Raw genomic sequence first — 14852 nt, forward strand, 5'->3', positions numbered from 1 at the left:
CCATAATGTACTTATTTCACATTACATGCCGATTTCAAAACATCTCATGTACCCCATAAATATATACACCTACTATGTACCCACAAAAATTTTAAAAATTAAAAGTTCAGATGATTGAATTTAGTATTATACATCTTATCTAAGTATGTACTTTCTTCTGTTCACAGTATACTAGTCAGTAAAATAGAGTAATAAAGCTCATAATCATGATTTCATCAATTAGCTGAAATACAACCAAACTTAAGATAACACAGAAATGGTCTTTTATATATATTTTCTTATTTTTAAAAAATTAATTTATTTTTTTGAAACAGTCTCACTCTGTCGCCCAAACTGGAGTACAGTGGCGTGATCATAGTTCAGTGTAGCCTCAAACTCTTGAGCTCAAGCAATCTTCCCACCTCAGCCTCCTTAGTAGCTGGGATATGTGCCACCACACCTGGCTAATTTTTTTTCATTTGTAGAGATGGGGCCTTGCAAAGTTGCCCAGGATGGTCTTAAACTTTTGGCCTCAAAGTAATTCTTCCCAAAGAGCTGGGATTACAGCATGAGGCACTATGCCCAGCCTCTTTGTTTATTTATTTATTTTGAAACAGAGTCTCACTCTGTCACCCAGGATGGAGTGTAGTGGCAAGATCTCAGCTCACTGCAACCTCTGCCTCCCAGGTTCAAGCGATTCCCCTGTGTCAGCCTCCCAAGTAGGTAGGATTACAGGCAAATGCAACCATATCCAGCTAATTTTTGTATTTTTAGAAGAGATGGCATTTCATCATGTTGGCCACGCTGGACTTGAACTCTTGACCTCAAGTGATCCACCCACCTCGGCCTCCCAAAGTGCTAGGATTATTATAGGCATGAGCTACCACGCCCAGCCTATTTTTTCAGTTATAGTAAACAGTGGCACTAGTGAAAGAATGATTAATCAACAATGGCTAATTTTCAAACCACTCACTTATATTTGAATGAGTTCTCAACACTTTAGGGGAAAAAAAAAGCTACGCTGGAAAAGACCCAACCAAAAAGAAGATATATTTTTGGGTTCTCCAAGCTATTTTCCCCTATTTCATCTTTTCTTGCACTTAGGATTCTTTGAGGGATGAGATTACATTATGTCCCTTTGTCAACTTAGTGCCTCACACAGTGCCTGTAACATAATAAGCACTTCACATGTGTCTTTTGAGTAATACACACAAAGATCAACTGGTGGGGAGTCACCATCTCTCTATGCCTACTATCTGGCTGCTGGTTCATATCATCCCCAAGAAAACCAAAGGTAAAAAGGGGTCTGAAGTTGGGTGCGGTGGCTCACATCTGTAATCCCAGCACTTTGGGAGGCCAAGGGAGGTGCATTGCTTGAGTTTAGGAGTTCAAGATCAGCCTGGCCAACATGGCAAAACCCTGTTTCTACTAAAAATACAAAAATTAGCCAGGTGTGGTGGCACATGCCTATAATCTCAGCTACTTGGAAGGTTGAGGCACAAGAATCACTTGAACCCAGGAGGCGGAGGTTGCAGTAAGCCGAGACTGCACCACTGCCAGCCTGGGCAATAGAGCAAGACTCTGTCTCCAAAAAAAAGTGGGACAGTGGGGGTAGGGGGGCTTGAATTTAAAAGGACAGTAAAGAGAAAACAGAAAAAGGGAGTTGGAAAGTACTATGCTTATAAATAAAATTCTAATTAGATTACAGCTTATGCCACTAGGAAAGAAAAGACTTATTTATTTATTTATTCTTATGTATTTATTTTGAGATAGGGTCTCACTCTGTTGCCCAGACTGGAGTGCAGTGGCACGATCACAGCTCACTGCAGCCTTGACTTCCTGGGCTCAAGAGATCCTCCCACCTCAACCTCCTGAGCCTGGCTACGTTTTGCGTTTTTAGTAGAGACAGGTTTCGCCATGTTGCCCAGGCTGGTCTTGAGCTCCTGGGCTCAGCAATCCGCCCACCTCGGCCTCCCAAAGCACTGGGATTACAGGCATGAGTCACTGCACCTCCCAGAAACGACTTTTAAAACATACAAGCATTTTTAAAACAAAGATAACTTTGGCTGCCATACATAAGGACCAGAGACAGAAACGGAGTGGAAGAAGGAAGGTTTACAGGAAGCTATTACTGCAGTCCACTAAAGAAGGAATGGTGGCCCAGATTACAGTAATATTAATAATAGTAGCAATGGAGAGAAATAGATGTACATTACCTTTTTGCTTCAGGCATTTTTATTAAGAAAAATTATCTTTGGATGATCAGGTAAAACAAGCATTGATATCTTGTGCAAAATGGGCATTTAATAAATTTATCAATGAATTGGCAGAAATGAAAGCTCAATATGAACATGAAGATAAAAGACAGTTCCTAACTGTTCAACAAGGTATATTGCTCCAGATAAAATTCCATACAGCTGTTGGCAATCATTTAGCAACTATGGTGAGCAGGAGAGGTTACCAGAAGACTGAAGATAGAAAATGTAGTACTCGTGTTCAAAAAAAGAGAAATGGGATCCTGTCAACTATTGATCATTGAAGTTAAACGTAATTTTAGACATGATTCTAGAATCATTACTAAGAGAAGTTTGTGAACACTTAGAAAAAGTAGTAATCAGTGCTCCTTTAGCAGCACATATACTAAACGGGAACAAATCAGAGATTAGCATGGCCCCTGTGCAATGATAACACACAAATTCATAAAGCATTCCACATTTTTACTTGAATTAAAAATCCTTTTCTGATACAAAAATCAGCCGGGTGTGGTGGCAAGCTCCTGCAGACCCAGCAACTCGGGAGGCCGGGGAAGGAGAATTGCTTAAATCCAAGAGGCCACCGCACTCCAGCCTGGGTGACAGAGACTCTGTCTCAAAATAAATAAATAAATAAAAATCCTTTTCTGAAAAAAAGACAAAAACGTAGTAATCAACATATGCTACTGGAATATAGTATAGTTTCATTAAGGACAAGTAATGATAGGGTAAAAAAAAGGAGACATATAAAATCTAGGTTTTAGTAAGGCAATTGTCAAAGTTCCTCACATATTCCTTGTGAGAACTTGGAAACATATGAGGTAGATGATGATAAATTAGCTGAATTTTCTAATTGGCTGACCAACCTGAACCAAAGAATTAATAATAAAATTTTTTATCACCTTTAAGAGAGGTCTTCAGCAGGTAAAGAACTCTGCCCTCAGCCCTGCCTAGACAGCATTTTAGTGAAAAATTTGCATGAAGGCAATGCCAAAATTATCAAACTTGTATGTTTATCAAATGCATAGATTTGATATTTATTGGATGACCAAATCAGGATATTTTTAATGTCAACAGACTAGAAGCAATCTTACAAAATAAAACTTAATACAGACACATGTAAAGTCCTACCAAAAAATATTCTATTAAAGAATTTAGAGAGTATGACTTTAAGAACAGAGACAGCATGAACAAAACAATTCAATAATTTTAGTTGACAAGGAAACCAGTAGTAAAACAGGTATCATATATACATAGTACTTGGATGCCCCAACCCATTCTAAGTGACTTACATATATACATTAATTTAATTATCTTCAGAATTGTATAAGATAGTCACTATTATTAACCCCATATTAGAGATGAGGAGACTTAGGCCCAGAGTGTTTACATAATTTACTCAAGGTTACCCAGCTGATAAACTGCAGAGTTAGGATCTAAACACAGGAAGGCTAGCCCCAAAGTTAATCTTCTTAACTAGTAAATTATTATATTTTATTTTATTTTTTTTTTTTTTTGAGACAGAGTCTCGCTCTGTCGCCCAGGCTGGAGTGCAGTGGCCGGATCTCAGCTCACTGCAAGCTCCGCCTCCCGGGTTCACGCCATTCTCCTGCCTCAGCCTCCCTAGTAGCTGGGACTACAGGCACCCGCCAGGTCGCCCGGCTAGTTTTTTGTATTTTTAGTAGAGACGGGGTTTCACCATGTTAGCCAGGATGGTCTTGATCTCCTGACCTCGTGATCCGCCCGTCTCGGCCTCCCAAAGTGCTGGGATTACAGGCTTGAGCCACCGCGCCCGGCCTAGTAAATTATTATAAATTAACAGTGTAATGTGGTTGCCAAAGAAGCAAGTCTACTCTTAAAGTACATGCTTTAAAATCAGAGAGGTAACTTACAGTCTTCTACACTAGTTAATACCTAATTTGGGGTACCATTCTTGTCGGACGAATATGGATGAACTAAACAAATTCACAAGTGGGCTATGAGTTCTGTAAGGAGATGCAAACGAAAACAATGACACAAAAGTCACTTACAGAGGTTAAAGACTGATAATATTTGCTAGAGAAGAAAACACTCAGTGGAATATAAGTATCTTCAAATAGTTGAAAACCCACAATACAGAAGAGACAGTGAGGACACAATTTCTAGTTCAATGAAAGAAATAATTTTATAAAAATTAGAGTTGTCCAAACATGGCGAGGTGTGTGCCTACAACCCCAGCTACTTGGGAGGGTGAGTTGGGAGGATCACTTGAGCCCAGGAGTTCCAGACAAGCTTGAGCAACATAGAGAAACCCTGTCTCAAAAATAAATAAATAAATAAATAAATAAATAAATAAATAAATAAATGGAATTGACCAAATATCTTTATCTCAGCAACTATGACACCATAGTCTCTCCAAAAAATATACAAATGTGCATAATTTTGCATAATATTTCCAAGAGTTCACAAGTCTATTTTCATATCTATTCATGCCGCACACCTAGTCATGTATCCCAGATTAAAATGGAAAGGATTTATGTATGAAGAGGTGAGTGTATTTGATTCTCTTTAAAATTCACTACAATTTAAAATTCTATGATCTAAAAGAACTCTCAATCTATGCTTTCTAGTTTCTTCTGAGATCCATTATAACACATATTGCAATAAGAGTTTAAAAGATGATGACAAGGAATTACATCCCAGTTCATCAGTTATATTGAGGGCACACAGCTCAGACAGTTAAGAATTTTGGCTGCAAGAGAAAAACTTCCATGTGCCACTTGGACTACATATTCACAAAAGTCGGGGTGGGAGGAATTACATGATCACAAAATGAGAATATGAAGTATTACACACTAGAAAAATTCAGCTTTCTTTTTTAAACACCTAGAAATGAAGAGAACTGAAAAGTAAGAGTTCAGTAAATCTTGGACCTTTATTAACAAATGTAAGTGCCACAGTGCTGAAACTGCAACTGCACAGTCAGAACAATGCTACAGACACCATGTCTACTCTTAGACTAGACTAGTTACAGGCACAAGATGTTCTAATAAACAGCAAACACATCCAGAGCCAGTACATAAGTGTGACAGAATCTGGGGTCTAGGCATTTGATTTTTCCCCTGGTGCTGAGAATGGACACTGCCATTAAAGATTAATTATAGTAATCTGACAGTGATAAAGGTTTAGCTAAACAACAGGCTAACCAATGAAATGGAAAAGGAAGCTGCAATATAGATCAATTAAACTATTTTTATATTTACTTTTAAGGAGAGACAGGGTCATGATTATGCCATATATAAAATAGATGAATATACACTCACGAGCTGGAAAAAAAAAAAAAAAAACCAAAAACAGGCAAATAACCATTTATTAGGCGAAGATAAATTCAAGTCATTAAGAGAAAACACATGGCCCAGAAAAAAAAAAAAAAAAATAGGTTGTGAAAGTCAAATGAAAAGACACAAAACTCAGATCTCGGGGAGAGAGGGGAAGGAGAAGACTGTTAAAAGAGAGCCTTACTGAAAGACAGCAAATAAGTGAGACAGGGAGGCTATGCCCTCTGAGATGGAATGAGGAAAAGAGAAAAGTATTCATGGGTTCAAAAGTAGCTTCAGCAGTGAATATGGAAAAGGAATGAACCTGTTCACTGTCTCAACACTAAAAGGGAAATAATATAGGGTCTTTTTCTAAACCAGCATCCACGGCAAACGCCTAATACAAGACATTTAATACGTGGAGAATTTTCTTACGATTGCACTCCATACATTAGTCCATTCACTCCCCGAAACACACCGAATAGGTGGATGCATCTAATTTACAGATGGAGAAACCGAGATCACACAATAGAATATAGCATAGGCTGGTAAGAGAGACTGGGGCGCTCATCCACTTCGTGGTACTGTCTCTCAGCGAGATCCTGGGAAAACCCTTACACTTCTTTGTGAAGAGAGACCTTGGTTTCCAGATTTTCTCAAAGGAGTCTGGGCCCAAAAAGCGATCCTCTACTTCAGAGAAAAGTTCCTTTATGGGGCATATGAGGTTCTTCAAGCACACAAAGGTTAGAAACTCTTTTAAAAAACAAACAAACACCTGGTGGAGACAGAGGCGTGTGAGTCATGAAAGGAGGAGGGAAAAATCGGAAAACCAGATTCAGAAGCCATCCTTCTTTGAAGAGAACGAGAAAGTAGAAAGCAGCCCTTCCCCTCTTCTACGAGGCGTGACTCAGGGACGTTACCTCCCCCGATTTGCTCTATGCACTAAGAGGGTGACCCTCTCCGGCTTTCGACTCTGGCCCAGACACTCACGGGTTACCCGGCCAGGCCTGGAGAACCCGGGTCTAAACAGATAGGACTCGTGTGAGGGACAAGGGGGCCCCTGGGCGCAGGGAGGGAAACCTGCCCAGGAACGCGCCCGGCTGGGTCCAAAGGCCCTCGGCGCGCGGGCCCGCGCCCTCGCCCCAGACCTTACCGCCTTCGGCTGCAGAAGAACTGGCGGTCAAGCGAGGCTGTCGGGCCGAGCAGGGAGCGCGTCTTCGGGCGCCGCCGCTTCTGTGGCGCCCGCGCTTGGCGGCTGCCGGGTCCCGGTGGACTCACACCCGGGGAGACGCGGCCTGCCCGGTCAAGGCCCAGGAGTTTGAGGGCCCGGAACGCCGACTGTGCGCGCGCCCTCGAGCCTGCCCAAAGAGGAAGGGTCAGGGCGCGCCCCGCGGGCCGTGCAGTGGCAGTAGCGCCGCAGCCGAGATCGCTGCCGATTTCGTCCGCCCTCTCCCTGCCCAGCTACAGCCCCTCTTCCCCCGCGCGAGCTTTGGCGGCGGAGCAGCACGGTGCGCGCCGATTGGCCCTCGGGATGTGCGACGCCAGGCGCCGCTCCCCACGGATTGGCCGGGCCGGCAGTGCGTGCAAGGAGTAAACAAACCCCGCCCCCAGGCTTCCCTTGGAGAGTAGGGGGCCACCAGATGGAGGTGGGGGCCTCCTGCACTCAGCCACCGCCCCTTGGTTCCCCCTGTGGCCTCCCTGGGAGCCCTCCCGCAGGACCCGACCACCCCGCTTCCCCGCCGCCTCCAGGGACAGCTGCGGGCCTGAGGCCTAGAATTTTAGACACACTTCCTTCAATCCCTCCTGTCTCATCCCCCCTACTCCCACTCTGCGACTTGGGTGGGAATCTCTTTTCCAACTCACTCCGAAGCCGGAAAACCCCAGCTCTCTTGGAAAGAGGAGGACTGGGCAGTTCCATCTCGGTCCCCAGGCCTTTGCCGGGTCGCCCTGGGGAAGCATCAATAAGGGACAGAGGGGCGAGTGATCGTGAGTGAGGCTATGCGTGGAGCCAACTGTGGGACACCTTGAAATTATTCAGACAATGGGTTAGAGACCACTGGGAATGTGGAGGTTCTTCAGTATCCAGGCAAGTTAACATCCAAACCAGGACAGGTCATCATGTCCCGCGGAAACTGCACACACCCCACATGCCCGTACACTTGGTTCCATATGAAAAGATATTGTTCATTCATTCGTGCCGATGTGAAAAACCCTGTGCAAGCAGCGCGTTAGAACGATTAGATCTTTCTCATTTTACTCCAACCAAATTTTATGTTTGTTTTTGAGACGGGGTCTCGCTCTCACCCAGGCTGGAGTGCGGTGGCAGGATCACGGCTCAGTGGAGCCCTGACCTCCCAGTCTCAGGTGATCCTACCACCACAGCCTCCCGAGTAGCTGGGACTACAGCCCCGTGCCACCACACCTGGCTAATTAGAGACGGGGTTTCGCCATGTTTCCCAGGCTGGTCTGGAACTCCTGGACTCGAGAGATCCTCCAGCCTAGGCCTCCGAAAGTGGTGGGATTACAGCCATGAGCCACCGCGCCCGGCCCCAAACACTATTCTTGACGTGGGGAGACATCAGTGGACAAAATAGAGAAAAAAACTCCTTCCTTTATGGAGTTACATTCTAGCAGGATAGGAAAGATAATATGCAAAAGAATAAGCAAAACAAAAACTACATTACATGCTGCTATTTATGCTATGGAAAAAAAAAATAAGCAGAGGTGTTGGAGGAATGGCTTCAGTCCTAAATAGAGTGATCAGGGAAGGTGGCACGGAGAAGGTGGTATTTAAGCGAATGCCTAAAGGAGGTGAGGTAGGTAAGAGAGCACTTTCAGATCTTTCTCTGGGGCAGGACATAATTGCATGTAACTAGTCCTGAGAGTCCAAGAATGTCAAATGCAGTACTCCACTGACTGATTCTAAAATGCAAAAACCCCAATGGAGTGATTACTTCACATTCTCCAGTAACAAATCAATAAAAATTCATTTAGTTTCCACAAGAAATTTTGTTAAGGTTATATTCAACAAATACTTTTCACTCTAGGTACTACATATACAAAAATCAGCAAGATAGAAAACATCCATCCTCAAGGAACTCAGTGTAGCAGAGGAAATGGATTGTAAACCACCTCAATTCAATGTGTAAGTAACCATGAAAGTACACACACAAAGTGCTTGGGCTAATGTAGGTAAAGGGGTCGCTGTCATAGAGGAGCTGTAACTATCTTAGGATCTCTTTATCTATAAAAGAAACTCAGTACTAAATTTGGAGAGAAGCTATCAGGGATTCCCTAACCTCTTTATAGGTTAGAGTCTGAAGATACTAGGTTGAACCATATGAAATTGCTGATAGTGGGCAATTTTCATATGGTTCAACTTACTGTCTTGCAGGGGTAGTATGAGGATTTTGCCATGTAATGCATGTAGTAAGTGTTCAATAAATGATGGCAATTATTATATTTATTGTATAATATAGCTTTTAAAAAAAAGATTTAAAAGTCAATGTTTTATAACACCTTCCAACACCGTTACATAAAATGGGCAGTGAAAGTTTCAAATTTTCCATATACTAGTTTGATTTAGTTGTGAATTTCCATGACCTAATCAGGGTATGTTGTAAAAGACAGTAAATGTTAGTTTCACAGCAGGCCAAGAAATTCAGAATAAGGAGGAACAGCTTGGTTTTTAAGCCAAAAACTGAGAATTCTCCAGAACAGAATAAATTGTCAAGTTGCTACAGGGAAGAAAATTCATGTAAATCAATTTTTCATTCCCACTCATAGTTCCAATTTAGCAATTTGCACAACAGTCAGCTTTCTGTCTTCTTTCTTATTTCCCCATTAAGGGATCTTATTTCCTCTGAAAAGGAAAATAAAGTTTCCACCATCTCCAATGCCAGAGAGTAGACATCTGAAATGTGACAGAACATTTATTGATTCTGCAAACACTTATTAAGCACTTATTGTATGCCAAGAACTATGCAAGGTATTGGCAATACAAACACAAATGTCCAAAGAGCTCCATTCATTGGCATTCCTTATGCTTGGAATAATCCCCCAGTTCACCCACAACTCACCTGCACATGCCTTCTCATCTAAACTTAAACAACACTTTCTCCAGAAAAGCTTCCCCCGAGTCCCCATCTCCAACTCTTTTCCCATATTTTCTTTGACTTTCTAACATTCATTAAACTTGTAATTACTCACTAGCTACCTGCCTCCCATTAGACTGTAAGCTTCTAGAATCAAAGACATATCATTCTAATCACTGTCATCTCCTCAGTGCTTAACAGAAGTTCAATGTTTTTATTGAACAGATGAGAGTCCACAGCCCAGCAAATTTGGAAAGAGGAGAGAGGTATAATAAAGTCCTCTGCTTAGAAATATGTGGGCCACAGAAGAGCCAACACAAAGAGGCTGTGAAAAAGACGGGTCCATTCCAGTTAAACCCGAGGCATTTCCATGTGCTGCCTGCTCTCCTGGCACTGGATACTGCTTTTGCAGGTGGAAGTACCAGACTCCTGGACCACTGCCTCTCAAACTTTGAGATGCACAGTAATCACTTAGGGAATCTCACAATTCAGGCTGTAAGGTGTGGCTTCGATCCTGTATCTCCAACAGGCTTCCAAGTGATGCTGGTGCTGCCTCACCAGCCAAAAATCACACTTTGAGTAAGAAGGTCTTTAGTGACACCTTTTATCACACGAAAAGATCTGCAGTTGTCAGAACAGTTTCAGATTTTTTTAAAAGCATCTTCTTTTCACACCAAATCCATCTAGTGACTGACAAAAGAAATAACACTTGTAAGTGTTAAATCTGGGTCTTGCTTCTAGAGACAATCCTGTTATGTACAGTTTAATCACCTTAATAGGACAGAGTAGAATCGAAGCCTCGGAATTTCCTCAGGGGGGGATTCAACCTCTCCCCAGGTTTCTGGAATGACTGCATTAGAGCAGTAGAAACGTTTCAAAGTCACCCTTAATAAAAGTAACCCCTTAATATCAAACATAAAATATTTTTTAGGATAAAATATTTTATTCACCGTAAAAAATATAAAGTAAATGTGAGGTATAAGGAATCATGAAAGCACTCATGTACCTGCTTAAGCAACATATTATTAACACCATTGAAGCCTCATGTACCCCCTACCAGTGTCCCCACAACTTTCCCTTTCCAAAATAACATCTTAAATTCTGTGTATAATTTCCATGTTCTTCTTTATAATCTTAACACACGTGTATGTATATCCAAATAATATATTGCTTAGCTTTTCATGTTTTTGAACTTCATAAATTTGGAATAAAATTTATTATTCATCTGCAAATTTTTTTTTTGCTCTTTTGTTTAAGAGGGTCATCTATCTTGATGGGTGGTCATTCATTTTCACTAATACAAAAATAACATTTACATACTCCATTCTATTTTATTATTTTTTAAAATTTTATTTTGAGACAGACTCTTGCTCTGTTGCCCAGGCAGGAGTGCAGTGGTGCAATCTCAGCTCACTGCAACCTCTGCCTCCCAGGTTCAAGTGATTCTCCTTCCTCAGCCTCCCAAGTAGCTGGGATTACAGGTGCACGCCACCAGTCCCAGCTAATTTTTGTATTTTTAGTAGAGATGGGGTTTCACTTTGTTGGCCAGGCTGGTCTCAAACTCCTGACCTCAAGTGATCTGCCTGCCTTGGCCTCCCATAGTGCTGGGATTACAGACGTGAGCCACCGTGCCCAGTACATAATCCATTCTCTTATTGAAAGGCATTTGGGATTTTTACCTTTTTTCCTATTCTGATGCTGTGAATATTCCTGTCTCCTTTGTACATGTGAAATTTTCCATAGGGTCTTAGATTATGAACAGGGGTGACAGTCAAAATATTTAAAAACTGGTAATGCACAGATCTTAGCTGGTTCTCCTTCCCCACAAATACCCTGACACAATTTCTTATGTGCAGTTGGTTTATTTTGGGAGATGATTCCAGTGAACTGGAGTGGGAGATAGCAAGCATGAAACATGAAGAAGGAAAAGCCAACCCCATGTATTGTGGGTTACTGAGATGTGTTACTGCGATGACCACTGCTGGAGGCTACTTGATCCTGGACAGGACTCTCCAAGAAGTTTTGAAGAGCACACTTCAAAACTGTCCACTTGAAGGACAGAAGAGGGGCATATTTACACACTGGCTCCCATCCTCACTGTGAAAAAGTTGCTCTGTTGGGTGTCAACTCTCTAGTACTTCAAGGTTTGGACATGGGTGAAAATAACAGAGAAGTTCAGACAAGTATTCCAAGCTGACAGTCAGGGAAATCCCAGTCCAGAATAGGAGATATGATAAGGCAAAATGAGGCAAGGTGTTGTCAGCATACACCGGGGCAGCTGATGGCTCCAACAAGTGAAATAAAAAGGTGAGCCAAGATGATAGGAAGTGGGGCAAGAGGTGACCAAAACTGATATAAATAATTGAATGATAAATTAATGGAGAATAAGAGACAGCTCTTCCATACAGTAGAATTCAATTAATAAATAAAAAGGCATAATGGAAATAGAAAATCACCATTACTAGGCACTCAACACCGGAATGATTGTTGCAGGAGAGAACTATCCATGGACAGTAAACTAGTGAGTGAAAAGTGTGATGGCAAACAGGATATTTATGTGGTCTTAAAGTATCTTCTCAGAAAATTCTTATTAACTACTAAAGAAAAATAGTAACCTTGCAGTGGAAAAATCTGGGAGACACTATCTTAATCTATCTTAATCAAGTGATCAAGGTTAACATCATCAGTAATAAGACACAGGGATATAGCTTCACGATAAGATGCACTGAGAAGTCCACAATATCACTTCTGCAGTATTTTAACAAAAGTGCAAAACCTCAGTCTACACACAAGAGAAAATCAGGCCAAGCCAAAGTGAGGAACATTCTATAAAATAACTGCCAGTACACTTCAAAAATGTCAAGGCCATGAAAAAAATAGACTGAGGAACTGTCTCAGATTGGAAGAGACTAAGGAGACATGAAAATTAAATACAATGTGGGATCCTGGACTGAATTCTGAACCAGAAAAAGGACATCACTCAGAAAACAGGCAAAATTCAAATAAGATCTGTAGATTAGTTAAGACTACTGTATCAATGTGAATTTCCTGGTCTAATTGTATTATGGTTACACATGATGTTAATTAGGAGAAGCTAATAACAAGGGAACTCTGTGCACTATTTTTACAACTTTTCTGTAACTCTAAAATTGTTTCAAAACAAAAAGTTAACAATTAAATACCAGGGGATCTTATTAAAATACAGATTCTCATTCAGTAGGTCTGTGATAAGGCCTGAAATTCTGCTTTTCTAAAAAGCATCTAGGTGATGCTGAGACTGCTGGTCCCAATGACATATTTGAGTAGCAAGACTTTTTTCCCCCAGTTGTACTGAGGTATAACTGACATAGAATAAACTGTACATAAAGTGAACAATGTGATGAGTTTTGATGTATGCATACACCCATGAAACCATTGCCACAAACAAAATAATGAATTTATTATTGGGAGATGATTCTAAATAGGTTTCTCATTTCTGTTTGTGTTGCAAGCAGAGACACTGTGGCTTTTGTTGTAAGACAGAGATGGTGTCTCCCTCCACAGCAGAGGGCAGTTTTGTCCAACAATCAAACATCATGAAAATAGTTTTCCTCTGGGACAAGCATCAGACAGGTTTACTTCCAATCTATTACAAAAGACTCAGGTTTCCTGAGCCTGAGGTTCTTCAGCTTTACCACAAACCACTGCATTCACAGTATCAACCTGAAATGCTCCTCACAGGACTTAGGAGGCAAGGAGAACCAACGTAAATATGAAGATAATTAATGCTTGCTGTGCCATGAGTAATAAAGTCTTTAATCTCTGAGGCAGGAGTCTCATATCTTTTGTCATCAGTACAGGTTGGGCATCCCGAATCCAAAACTCTGAAATCCTAAATGCTCCCAAATCTGACATTTTAAATTAAAAACTTATTATTACTAGAGACAGCATATGGCTTGCCCAGACTGGAGTATGGTGACATGATCATATCTTACAGTGACCTCCTGGGTTCAAGTGATCCTTGGGCCTCAGTCTTCCAAGTAGCTGGAACTACAGGCATGACCATCATGCCTGGCTGATTTCCTTATTTATTTATTTATTTATGTATTTTTAGTAACAAGATCTCCCTGTGTTGCCCAAGCTGGTGAAATCTGAGGCTTTTTGAGCACTGACATGATGTGCGAAGGAAATGCTTGGATTTGGGTATCGGATTTCAAGTTTTCAGATTTTGGATGCTCAATTGGTAAGTATCCATAATAAAAATATTCCAAAAAAAAAAAAAATCTTAAACCCGAAATACTTCCGATCCCCAGCATTTCAGATAAGGGATACTCAACCTGTATCTATAAAACTGTGGGAGACTAACTTGTTAGCTTCCAAAGTCGAGTAAAATTTCAGACTCTTCTCAGTTTTTGACGGTGTTTGGTGATGAAGATTGGGATGCTAATAGAAATAATGGCTTTCTGGAAGGGAGAAGACAAGGGCTCCCATGGGCTGGGTGAAAGGATATGAGAACTCCCTGGGATCTGGTAGCAAATGTTCTTGCTCAAATGGTGGGCAAGGGGAAGGAAAATTTGGCAAATCTAATGTATTTGCCTTATAATCTTCCCCCCCCCCCCCCTTTTTTTTTGAGACACAGTTTCCTTCTCATGCCCCAGGATGGAGTGCAATGGCACGACCTTGGCTCACTGCAACCTCCGCCTCCCAGGTTCAAGTGATTCTCCTGCCTCAGCCTCCGGAGTAGCTGGGATTACAGGCACATGCCACCGTACCTGAATAATTTTTCTATTTTTAGTAGTGCTGGAGTTTCACCATGTTGGCCAGGCTGGTCTCAAATTCCTGACCTCAAGTGATCCTCCCACCTCAGCCTCCCAAAGTGCTAGGATTACAGGCGTGAGTCACTGCTTCCAGTCTAATCTCCACCTCTTAATGGGTTCTGTTTCTTTCTAAAGAGCAAAAAATGGGCCGGGCGCGGTGGCTCAAGCCTGTAATCCCAGCACTTTGGGAGGCCGAGACGGGCGGATCACGAGGTCAGGAGATTGAGACCATCCTGGCTAACACAGTGAAACGCCGTCTCTACTAAAAAAATACAAAAAACTAGCCAGGCGTGGTGGCGGGCGCCTGTAGTCCCAGCTACTGGGGAGGCTGAGGCAGAAGAATGGCGTAAACCCGGGAGGCGGAGCTTGCAGTGAGCTGAGATCCGGCCACTGCACTCCAGCCTGGGCGACAGAGCGAGACTCCGTCTCAAAAAA

The 14852-nt window shown here is 41.9% G+C and overlaps 1 protein-coding gene and 1 non-coding gene across 4 annotated transcripts in view; one reads left to right on the forward strand and one right to left on the reverse strand.

Moving 5' to 3' along the window:
• TFDP2 (transcription factor Dp-2) overlaps window positions 1–7060 on the reverse strand; it is a 201366-nt gene extending 194306 nt beyond the window's left edge. For all 3 annotated transcript variants that reach the window (XM_010378274.2, XM_030934845.1, XM_010378275.2), the window contains exon 1: window positions 6681–7060. The gene's annotated coding sequence lies outside the window, so the exon portion shown is untranslated. The remainder of the gene's footprint in view (window positions 1–6680) is intronic.
• Window positions 2597–2698, forward strand: LOC115892093. The gene has a single exon (XR_004051982.1). It is a non-coding gene; the product is annotated as a U6 spliceosomal RNA (small nuclear RNA).
• Window positions 7061–14852: the final 7792 nt, after the last annotated feature.

This window comes from Rhinopithecus roxellana, chromosome 1 (genome assembly GCF_007565055.1).
Source record: "Rhinopithecus roxellana isolate Shanxi Qingling chromosome 1, ASM756505v1, whole genome shotgun sequence".
Lineage (NCBI taxonomy): Eukaryota > Metazoa > Chordata > Mammalia > Primates > Cercopithecidae > Rhinopithecus > Rhinopithecus roxellana.